The sequence below is a fragment of the Asterias rubens genome, chromosome 6, assembly GCF_902459465.1.
Source record: "Asterias rubens chromosome 6, eAstRub1.3, whole genome shotgun sequence".
NCBI lineage: Eukaryota > Metazoa > Echinodermata > Asteroidea > Forcipulatida > Asteriidae > Asterias > Asterias rubens.
This window is the reverse complement of record NC_047067.1, coordinates 5,576,932-5,590,068: the sequence shown is the minus strand read 5'-3', so window position 1 is coordinate 5,590,068 and position 13,137 is coordinate 5,576,932.

Sequence of the window (13,137 nt, the reverse complement as noted above, 5' to 3'; positions counted from 1 at the left end):
CGAATCGGAGTCCACATAATGTGAAAGGCAATGACAGAAACTACGGAGCCAATAGATACAACTTATGGTGAATTATTATGAAAGCTGTAAAGTGGTAGCTTTTTCCTAGAATTAATCTTAGGACTTAGACGTTAGGACGCATTGAAACCATCCTAAGTTAGGACAAGTTACTCATCCTATAGAGCAAGCTCGAGAGAGGATTGACCCTGGCGTTTCGTGAAATCGGCTGCTGGGCTTGTCCATGTTTTTTTAATGGAAAAATTAAGAATTCTCCTTTCTTAGCAAGTCTCAAGGCTTTTAGTCTACATGCAACGAATCGTTCCGGTATATAAAGGAGAGAGGAATAAACCTAGCGTTTTGTAAAATCGGCTGCTGGGCTTGTGATGGTCCATGTTTTTTTAATGGAAAATTAACAATTCTCCTTTTTTAGCAAGTCTCAAGGCTTTTAGTCTACATGCAACCAATTGTTCCGGTGTATCAAGTAAGTTGCATAAATCCATCTCTTTATCGACACCAGACAAAGACTATAGGGGTGAATTTTAACACTGACTTGAAGCCATTGGACACTTTTGGAACAGACAAAAATAAATAAAAGTTCACAGATTTACAAATAACTTACAGGGTTTACAGAAGGTAATGGTGAAAGACTTGTCTTGAAATATTATTCCATGAAATGCTTTACTTTTTGAGAACAAATTTAAACAATTATCAATTATCAATATCGAGAATTACGGATTTATTTTAACACATGTCATGACACGGCGAAACGTGCGGAAACAAGGGTGGGTTTTCCCATATTTTCTCCCGACTCCGATGACCGATTGAGCATAAATTTTCAAAGGTTTGTTATTTTATATATATGTTGTAATATACGAAGTGTGGGCCTTGGATAACACTGTTTACCGAAAGTTTCCAATGGCTTTAACAATAAAGCTATCCATGCACAAGAAGCGCGAAAACCAAAATAATGTGCGAACATTTAAATAATTAATCCACTATCACAGATCTCGCTACGACACCTTTTGGTAATAACAGTATTGAGGGTGTGAATGGAATAAATAGCTTCGTTTGCAGAGAGCAGTAATCCACAGGGAATCATATCTGCCGTCTTATGCAAATAATTGATTATGTCTTGTCACATAAATCACAAGTTTTCCAATTATAGTTGGCACAATTACGGACGGCCTTCACTTAAAACAACCCGCAACAATTTTATTAGTTGAAGGCATTTGACACGTTTTGGTAATTGTCAAAGACCAGGGCCCAATTTCATGGCTCTGCTTACCGCCGAATTCTGCGCTTACGATCGCGATTCCCCGCTTACGTGCAAGCGCCGAATTTCTGCGCTAGCCTTGTAAGCGTAGAATGCCTAGTAACGTGAAGTACGCACGCGCAGAATCCAAAATTCGCCGCTAACCCGTGAAATACACTTGCCGTAAGCACAGAATTCCCTGCTTCCGCAAACGCCGATTCTGTGCTTACGGTAAGCAGAGCCATGAAATTGGGCCCAGATACTTGGTTGTATCCAAACATTTTGCCTAAAAACAAATCTGTGAAAATTTGGGCTCAAACTTTTCTCAGGCATCTGAAATCACACAAATTTGTGCAACAATTTTTTTTCTTCTTTCATTATTTTCTTGCAACTTCGATAAACAATTTAGTAAAAAATGTCACAGATTTGTTATTTTATACATTGTGGTTTGATACACGAAATGAGAATGCCGGTCTTAAGCAATTACCAAACGTGTCCAGGGTGGATTTCACAAAGTGTTGAGACTGGTCTTATCTCGAGGTACTCGTCCTAACAGAGGACTAAAGCTATAACTTAAAAAAAAAAATTAAAGTTTGGACTAGTCCTAACTCTTTGATTTCACAAAGTGCCCGATTGGGGTTCGTTGACATTAAATGCACAAAAAAGCGAAATGTTCCCTTTTTTAACAGCCCGCACTGACACTGACCGAAACGCTATATATATTTGTATCGGCTAAGCTGTTAATGAGATATCTTTGCCTCGCTCATTGAGTGGCATGGATTTCGAAGTTTCCAATAACTGATGTAAATGCCTGGAGCTTTTATGATGCCGCTTGGATAGGGAGTTAAATCAACTGTTACTAAAGACATTGGGAGCTAGGGTTTAGTGCTGGGGACATTTCGCTCAAACTGTTTGTAATTTTTATTTGACGGCTATACTGGGATGTGTACAGGGATTTAGGTCTCACCAAGACTGAGACATTTGAACTGTATAAATAAGCTTGGGTGTAATTCCTGGCTCCCCCATCCACACGGCAGTTAACGGTTATATGGCTTCTCATTGGCACCCTGAACAAAGGTATTGACAAAATAGGGAGACCGCCATCATGGGGGCTATAGATAGCTCAGTTGGTGCGGCAACTAAATGTAGCCCGAGCCTCAATGTCGCCTGACCTAGATGTAGCCCCAAACCTGTACCTAAAATGTCACCCGGACCTATGTAGCACCATACCTATACCTAAATGTCACCCGGACCTAAAATGTAGCCCCAAACCTGTACATTGGTAGAACACCGGCAGTTTAGTGTTTTGAGGACGTTTGATCATTTCTTTGTTCAACCTCAAATCATTCCAAACATTGACCCATTCCCGTGCAGTTTATTATTATGATATTTGATCTATATAAAAACACAAAATTGCTACGATATTCTGTCACCTACTATTGATTTAGTCTCCGTTTATAATGGATGTTCTTTGGGAGTAAAATGATTTTTGTGAATGAGGTCCTTCAGAAACACAATCAAGGCCACATAATAAGTATATAATGTTCTTGTCAGATTGACCCAGCTGAAATCTTGCGATGTTCCCAAACCATTGTCGTCTATGCGGCTTTTTATACGGTGTATTGTTGCTGATTTTTGAGGGTATCAACTTTGAGTGCATTTAAGGCACAGGACGCTATTGGTTATTAGGCCAACTCAAAACAATCGTTAGCATAACAACTTACTTGGTAACGAGCAATGGAGGTAACGAGCAATGGAGAGCTAGTGATAGTATAAACATTGTCAGAAACGGTTCCCTTTGAAGTAACGTAGTCTTTGAGAAAAAGGTAATTTCTCACTTAAATATAAAACAACTTCAGCCTTTCATTATAATGCAATATTAATTCAAATATTCACAGATGTCTTATTCTAATTATACGTTGGGATACACCAAGTGAGAATACTGGCCATTGACAATTACCAAATGTGACCAGTGCCTTTAAGGAAGAACGTTTCGTCCGTCGATATCACTGCCGATAAGTGAGCAGTTGGATCACTGTTTTATTTCCTGAGAAATTGCTCTTCGATTTCAGCAGATTTGGCCCATATTTGTCAACATGTTAAAGCTCTCTTCTAATGAAAAAATCGCACTTGACGATGAGATGTTGAGATTGACACGAAAGCTTTCTTATCACTCAGCAGACGGCTATTTCAGGTGGATGGATTTTAAACTGCCGTGACGACGTAGGCAATGTTTCATTGCGGCTCGTCTAGAGTGTCCGCTTTATATAAAAGTGGCGACGCGAGGGATTTTATGTGTAGGAGGAGAAAATAGAACAAGAACGAAACACATCATGAGAAACAAAAGAATAATGAACGCGTTGTGTTACATCACTACTGGGGGTCAAAGGTTGACATGTGATACTTTGAACCAATCAAAGTGTGGCGTGATACGAATGCTCTAAACGGACGATCGAGATAGCAGATGGATATTGATTTGGAAATAATGACATGGATTGTGGAGTGTTACGTCACGATCTAAACGACAGGGAAACAGGCACACATTTTTAGAGAGCTTCATCTATAACTTCTATGGGGCCGATTTTAAGGCACTGGACACCTTTAGTAACAATTGTCAAATACCAGTATTCTTACTTGGTGTATCCCAGCATATTCTGGGTGGAAATAAACCTTAAACGAGCGTCGATAGTTTGGCATGACCTATAAGTTCGATAGCACGTGCTATAGTTGACTAGCCACCGTGCATTGCCACTTTAAAGGCACTGTGGACACCTTTGGTAATTGTCAATGACCATGCAGTATTTCTCATTTGGTGTATCCCAACATGTGCATAGAATAACAAAACTGTGAACATTTGGACTCAAATGGTCATCGAGGAGAATAAAGAAAACAAAAATCACCTGTGTTGTACATATTTGTGTGCTTTCGAAAAAAAGACTTCAAGTCTGTTAATATTTGAGTGAGAAATTTACCTCTTTCTCCAAGAGGGAGCCGTTTCACACAAAGTTTTATACTATCAACAGCTCCCCATTGCTAGTTCCCAAGTAAGTTTTTATTTTGGGTAATATACCAACAGTGTCCAGTGCCTTTAAAGCTCTATACGGTTTAAGAGCACATATAGGTTGGTGCACTCTCGTTTGACTCCGTGCAGTGTCGAGAGGGTCTGATGGGTCAACTCGACCTGGTTACGAGTGTGCTCTATTGGTCTTGCTAAGTAAATGGAGCATTGCGGACTCAAAGGGTTGTTTCTGGCTCTGAAGATCGACGTGCTCGGTCAGTGTAGATAAACAAGGTTACTATGACGGGCTCGAATCACGTTGTCGGTTTCAAACATGAGGGACTATTACAACAATATTATATTAAAGGCTGCGGACACTATTGGTTTAATTGTCAATCTTCTCACTTACTATATCTCAACATATGCATAAAATAACAAACCTGTGAACATTTAAGCTCAATCGGTCACTAAGTTGCGAGATAATAATGAAAGAAAAAAATAACCTTGTCAGACGGAGTTGTGTGCTTTCAGATGCTTATTTTCGAGACCTGAACTTTTAAATCTGAGGTCTCGAAATCAAACTCGCGGAAAATTACTTCTTTCTCGAGAACTACTCCACTTCAGACGGAGCCGTTTCTCACGATGTTTTATACTACCAATTTCTCCCCATCAAGTGAGGTTTTATGCTAATAATTATTCTGAGTAATTACCAATAGTGTCCACTGCCTTTAAAGCAGCACACCGAGTTGTCTTTGTCTTCATGAAAATGGGAGAAGAAAAAGCAGTTGCTTCTCCTTTTTCCCTGTTAATCACTATCTATTTATTTATTGTTCAATTACTGTAGAGCAAGTTTTCTTATGTTTTACTGAACAATGTTATCACAGATTGTATTGATGTGTTGACATGAAATCCATGTCTGAATAGAAACAAATGTATGTCAATTTGTGTTTATTTATTTATTTGTTTATTTATTTAACATTTTCTTATGTAAGATTTGAAACTTGGCATGGTGGAAATACGATATGGAAAGGTTAACACCATGTAAAGGCTATCTGTAATGAGTTTGGGTGGTTCTGAAAAGAACCATTGGTTTCAACTCTTTATGTGTTTATTTGTTTTACAAACTCATAGAGCTTATCAGTGTAAATCACACAATGATTGGTTTACTTGCACAACAGTATAAACACGCGCGAACCGAGAACTTCTCTGTGGTCAATGTTTTGGACTGAGTTTTTGTTTGTAGCGACCTCATCGTAGGTTTTGTACACGAAAGCGAAGCGAGGAAAAGTCCTCGCTCTGTTAAAAACCCGGATCCATTTTGTTAAAGTCCTCGGTTTCAACTGGTAGTACAAGTAGACACGCTCACCCTCTCCAAAATTCAAGCAAGATGTACATCTGTAGAATGAGCAAGTTTGGGTGAGCGTCTAAACGCACTAGACTGACCACAAACTCTGACGTAGCTCTCGAATTGACAATATCGACTCTCAAAAGCATGGTTCGATTAAGACCATCTCCCTGTGCTCTATGGTTTCTGGTTGGTCTAGTCGGTCTACTCAAGTTTAGTCGTTCGAACTTGCTCCAAAATGCTTCCTCTTCGTGTTACATAGACTAACGATAGAAGTATTTCCTACACAGCTGCCACCTATGTTTTATGAGATTATGATATAAATGACTTTTTCGTTTAGCCTGATCGGTATGTTCATTAAGCATGGCGACTACCTTATATAAATCCTTTTACCAATGCCTATAACGACTCAACCCTAATGTTCCGTTAACACCTAATGTGATAACGGGCACTTATCTTCTGCAATACTTTATATTTAATTTCTTCTTGTTCCGGTGAAGCTATGAGCGTAAATCATAACATTAGGTAAAGAGGGTCATCAAGTCCGGATACGGTGCAGACGGTTTACCGAGAACCCCGTCCGTCGACACCCCCTGAGCGGGGCCGCGTCCCCCCGCCGTAGATCGAGGCGATGGCCCTGGTTGCTTCCGTGCCAATTACGCGCTGACGTGCATGGTGGAGGATGTACGACAGTCTTGCGGGGGGTAGACTAATGGCGGGTGTAAAATTTGAAATGGATGTGACAATTGACCAGCTGATTTCACCGGGTGCATGAAGTAAGATATGTGTGTTTTACCCTATGGTACAGTTATGGTACGAAGCCAATCGGCAGCTTGTGGAACGCATTATGACGTTAATACATAATCAGTTCATTCACATTGATTTATCAAATAATATCATTGACATATCGAATATGTATTGATTGAACCGATTATCGAGCTAAAACATTGAACTCCATTGTTGAAACTACATACATAGTTGCAGTGGATCAATGAGTTTAAAACGAGGTTTATTGTGTAAAAGTTTACTTTGGTTGCAGAAGTGGGATCAGACAAAACACTTGTCTTACGATCAATTTTGAATTCAAGCTATAAAAATTAAACGTTCCTGGAAAATATTGCATGATGAAGCCCTAGGACATATTGGACTTAGAATATCATATTCCCGCTCATACAAATAACAGTATAATCTGTCAAGCTTACTCCATTATTCCAAGAAAACAATTGAATACACATGGTGTTACCGCAAACCAAATATATATCTGGATTTACCTCCCCATATGCAATGCCTCAAATCCCAGATAACACAAACAGTATATCCTTCAGGAGGGACTCTTTAAGATTTGAAAACCTCGTTTATTTTGTTAAGAAATCCATGGGTCTTTAAGGAACAGGTGTTTTGTTAACCGCAGATTGGTTGTAAGTCCTGATGACGGACAGACAGACCCCCATTGGCATCATCGGTGTCCTCAAAGGATTTTCAAGATTTTAACTTCGTGCCCGTCGGCTGTAACGCAACTTTGGACTTTTCCGTGTCCTGGTCGCAACCACTGCCGAAAATTCGGACTCGGCCCAAACTTTTACTTGTTTTGTTCATCTTTCGTATCTCAGTAACTGCTGCAGAATCTTAGGCTCCGAATTCAGGACTTCTGCTAATTAATTGTCGATATTGCCAGATCACAGGGTCTCCCCTTTTATAGCACCTATCACAGCGGATTGGAGACCTGAGAAGACGTGCTCGAAGTGACAACTATCTGTATTTTGTCCTTCATTGGGTAATTTTGCTTTTAGGTCGGTAGTTTCTGATCGAGGTTTCGTCACAAAATTACCGAGTGCTGTATATCTGACCCTGATGGTACTCACTACAACAACACACTGATAAATATTGCATGTACCCCCCCCCACCTGCACCAATATCAGAACAACCAAAAGAGTTTTGATTAATACCATCCCTTTTCCTCTGAATAAGAACTAATTAATTTTCTGTGTGTGACTGAGCCGCACTGCGCGGTAAGTTGATATGTAGATCTCACCTATCAAAACATCCCAATTGAATTTTGTACACTGTTTATGCCCGGGTAATAAATTGACATCCAAAACCCCCAAAAGCACGACCATAAACTCTTGCTTGCTCTTAAAAATGAGCGCGTGACATTCTGTATTGTGTTTCACACGTTCACAATTTCCAGGAAGAAAATTAGTGGCGGGAAATACTGGTGATAAATGTCGTCTGTTTCTTTGGTTTTCATTTTATTGTATATGCACCAGCGTCAACAGTAATTCCCAGAAGTAATTATGTTTTGCCCCACAATTTTGATTCTTCTTGACGCTGTGTAATGATTACGAAGTCTGCTCGTGGATGAACTACGACAATAGAGGTTTGTCGTCTTAATGAGTTACAAAAATACAAATGTTTGTCGAGGCGTGTGTGAAGTTTTATTTGTGTTGCTCTCGTCCGCTGTATGCTCGATGACATCGGACTCGATTCAAGTTTATTCAGGTCCACGACACCCCACCAAGAATCTTTGCTTGCACAAGGGTACAACGGTACGTACTCATGACTGTGCTCTCTGTGTCAACTTGGCCTTGTTTGGATCGAAAGACTACAGGCAGGGAATACAAAAGACCACAAATACGTACATGATTCAAACCTAAACAACTGCAAAGCAACGATCCAAACTATTTTTACCCGTTCTCTTGCGTCTTTGTGGCGCCAAATTTGATATCGTTGTATACGTGCATGCAGTGCGATCTCAATATCCACTATAAACGCCATAGGGACGACATGCCGCAATTATACACTGATAGCTGATACCACTGCCATTGGCTCGAGTAGCACTAGTACCCATATATGTGTATTAAAGAAAAGAGGCAAGAATAAGAAGTGGAATGAGAGAGTATGTTTTTATTTGCCGAAGTTTAAAAAATATGATCACATTGAGAAACCCGAGTTACCTCTTAAAACAGTTTTTAATACGTAGGCCTACTGATAACGTCACTTTGCACAGCGGGGTATAGTTTTCACAAGGTGATTCTGTGACAGGTTTTTATTCAATTTTTCTCCTTCTGAACTGACAGATGTTTTTGGCGGTCAAAGTGGACCACCATGCCTGACGTGGGTTTTACGAATCCACTCTGACCAGCCACAGGGCGTTGACCGATGGAAACTCATATAATTTGACTCTCACCAGTAGGGCCACATTTCATGGCTCTGCTGATCTACCGTAAGCAAATATCCGCACTTGCAGGGAACTCTACGCTAACAACGTCAAGTGTATTTAACGGGTTAGCGGGGATTTTTTTCTCTCGTGCTAGGCTACTCCCACATCTTAAACTGAAATCTTCTCTTCTCGTTTGGCTCTAATTTGAGCGCTGAGAACACTTATCCTGATCCAGATCCGAAGGCGCTCTATATGCCTATGTACATTTTCAAAATAATAATCAGAAGGGCGCTCTTTCAAACCAAACCACCGAATATCCTGACATCCTCAGAAGCTTAACACGATTAAATTCCTTACAACCCAGGGGGTCATAATCGAACTCCGTATTTCCCTTCATTATCTAATCATCAATGCGCGTAAGCCTAAGGGGTCTCCACTGAGTTCGTCATCTCACACCACCTATGCTCACACGGACCAGGGTAGAGTCATGACGTCACAAAATGTCAACTTCTGCGTCACTTCTTTACTGTGTGATGCAATGGGAGGAATTGAGCGATGGAAACATTGCACCAACACCAATCCCAGGCCTCTGAAAAAATCGTTCAGGTAGATTTGTTGTTTTCCTCAACGTCTGCATGAACTTAAAGACACTGGACTCTATTGGTAATTACTCAAAATAATATGTAGCATAAAAACTTACTTGGTGACGAGCAATGGAGAGCTGTTGACAGTATAAAACATCGTGAGAAACGGCTCCCTCTGAAGTAATATAGTTTTGGAGTATAAAGATGTATTCTCACTCAAATACTTTAAGACTTCAGGCCTGATCCCTTTGACTGAAAGCACACAAATTGGTGCAACAAGGGTGTTTTTCCTTTCATTATTCTCTCGAAACTCGATGACCAATTGAGTCCACATTTTCACAGGTTTGTTGTTTTATGGATGTTGGGATACACCAAGTGAGAATACTGGTCTGATAATTACCAAAGGTGTCCACTGCCTTTAAGTTATATGATCACTTCTTCCGTTTGTTTTACATGATCACGGATAACGGTGTATCAACTCCGCCAATTGGGTCACGCAGTTTTAAATTCTTGTTTGAATAAGAAAATTGTGATTTTACTGTATCTAGGGTGGTTTTGCGTTGTCATCTTAATCCAACATCAACATGAAAAGCTGTGAGCGAGAAAGCTTTTAAAGTTTTTTTATAGTTTTTTTTTAAAACTAGATCACCTATCTCCTCTGATTTGTTTCTGTTCTCCCTTTTTTTTTAACTCTCGGGGACACCCACGAGATCTGAAGCTCTCGCCTTAGTTCCTACGAAAACGTAGTTAGCGTTGTATTGTTGATATCCGGGGGTAGGGGGCATAGCCGTCCGTAGACACGTTTGCCACATAAAAGCTATAATCCCATGGAGAAAAATAATAAGTATTTTGCAACCAGCTTTTTGTCACTTAACCTAATGTATTGTAATTTTATTTAGAGAAAATAGAATTAACTTATGCAAACAACTGACCAACCAAAAGGACCGAGGTTATAAATGCAAAAAAATAGTTAATGACCATATCAGAGTCCTTCTCGAAGGCTAAAGAAAGACTCTGCTAGGGTCGAAACGTCAGGCCATTAACTTCCTTTTACATAATTTTATTTATGATATCTTTGGAATATATGCAACAAGATAAAGGTTACTCAGCAAATTGGGTTTCCTTCGTTTGCACCACCCTGTACAGAAACGGTGATTTATTTATCTAATAGTGTGTAATATTAATGAGATTGCATAAAGTCGAACAACCGCCGTGATACAAGAACGAAATAATGCACGCAGAAAGAACCATATACTGTCTATAAGGTTGGCAACTATAGGCTAAATAATTGTGTTTCTAGACAGTTTATACTGACCCCCTCCTAGTATAACTCTACTTATCCGTATATTAATGTTGTCTAGAATCTTGCAGTTCAGGGAGGGGCCGGGGCCAAAAGAGCAGGTTGCGGAAACTTCTTTGAATTCAAAGTTAAAATTCCACTTTGACAATCTCGCACCTATACATCCCTAAGTTCGTGAGATCTTAACTGAAGCATAAACGGCTTAAATTAGGCTTTCTCACGCCAAATTTCATCCGCATATTAACAATATTATCCAATTAAGCCCCCAACGCCACTTTATATTATAGATAACTCTTAAAATTGATTCCTAAATAATTTATCGCCCCTTAAAAACCAGGCCATTGACCGATTTTAGAACAGTGACGCACACTATTAACGAATAATGTAATCAGGTACAATTTCATGTAGGTGCTTAAGCAGAACAAAATTGCTTAACAATTTTCTGCTGAGCAGAAATTAGCTGGATGCCATGTCACAAGATGTGGCATGTCACTGTACAAACTGTTAAAAACTTGTTTTTAGAGTGTAGTTTGCCGATAAACTTACTTTGGTAAGCAGCATTTTGTTGGCCCATCAGGGCCCAATGCTTAAGCGGAAATCACTACATAGCAATTTTCTGCGAGCAGAAATTAACAGGATCCCTTGTCACTGGTTGTTTATGTGACATGGTAGTTTGGTCGTTTAGAATTTTGTTGAGCTTAGCTGGTTTTGGGCTATGGGATGAGCAGAAATTAAAAGAACATTTAGAGTGGCAGTTGTACGATGAGCCATACACTGCACCGCAAGATGTGTTTGCCTTTCGTTCAACTGGCGTGTACAGCGACAACAGGGACTGTACTCGATCCACTTTTGACACGCAAGAGCTTCGGGATGTCCCTAAAGACGGCAAGTAAGACGTATACAAATCCCACTATCGGGAGGGATTTCTCCTTTAAAAAAAACGAGGCTGCGAATCTTCATCTTATGATCACTAGTTAAGTTGAGAGAACAGAGAAAGACGTACCTCGCCTTTGAATGATTTTGTTTACATTTATTTTTTTTCATACGAAGGGGTTGTCTTTTTTAGCTGTATGCTGCACTTGTTGTAATGTGTGCACAGAACATACATCAGTTTGATACGACGATAAGGCTCTTTGAACAATCAAGAGAAAGTAAAAAAAAAAAAAAAGATTTTGTTTGCGTTAATTCCTGAAAATTTCTTATAGCTGCTTGTTCTGACAATATCTCAACATGCTTGCCTCGTTAAAACAGACCCCAAAAGGTTAAGGTTTGCACCCTTTACTTGATTAAACGCTGTGTAGGCCTATAGTCAGGGCCTACATGTGCCACTTTTGCACTTTGGTGAGAGGTTGTATATTGGTGTCAAAGCCTATTATTGGTATTCCCATTTTATGAATTTGCTCTGGTGTCATCTCAAATAGGAACTCGGCTCGTGCTCATTGTGAAGTCATTTGGAATTAGCGGGCAAGACACCACGTGCGGCCACGGGCGGAATTCAAAATTAACGGAAACCCGCCATATTACTGGATAACAATGAGGATACCACTCGAAGCACGCGCCTTCTTGACATGCACAACGGGTCATTCAAAAGTGGGTGTAACATACTATGTGTGTTTATTTGGTTTAGGATTTGAAACTTTGCATGGTGGAAGTATAACTAAAGAGAGGTTTCCGTTAACACCGTGTGAATATCTCTTATTGAGTGTGTTGGTTCTGAAAAGAACCAGTGGATAGCGACTCAACGTTTTGATACTGAGCAAAACGTTAAATTGTTAACCACCGGTTCTTTTCAGAACCAAATCTATTCAGAAGAGATATCCACATGGAGTAGTCGTAGAATCATACAGCAATAAACATAATATACATGGCAAGTACGTACATGGTGTTACCACCGCAAACCAATTATTGATACCTCATCATGCCATGCCTCAAATCCCAAGTTCACATGGTGTTACCGCAAACCCGTTTTATTTGGTTTTGAGTTTCGTTAATACACATGGGCCCAATTTCATATAGCTGCTAAGCACAACAATTTGCTTAGTTCTTCCTTGATAAAAACAGGATTACCAACCAAATTTCCATTTGTTGCACAATGCTTCTTACTGGTATTCAGCTGTTGTTTGCTTAGCCTGATAATCACGGGGAAATTTGGTTGGTAATCCTGTTTTTATCGAAGGCAAACATTTCATGCTAAGCAAAATAATGTGCTAAGCAGCTCTATGAAATTGGGCCCAGGTGTACTTACGAAATTTAAACCTTAAAAGAAACCCCACCATGCCCCTCCTCCATGTGATAAATTGTACTTACCGATGGACGGGTCAACGGGTGTATTATAAAGGCATAAATCCCTCAAATAAATTCACCCACCATTGGCGGCAAAATACCAACTTGATTAAAAAGTCATAGTGAATGGCCTGTCATTAAAAGCCATCATTGAGCCATTCAGGAGGCACGCCGTGTAATTGACGGTGCCTTTATACATTACGAAGCTCCTCAAT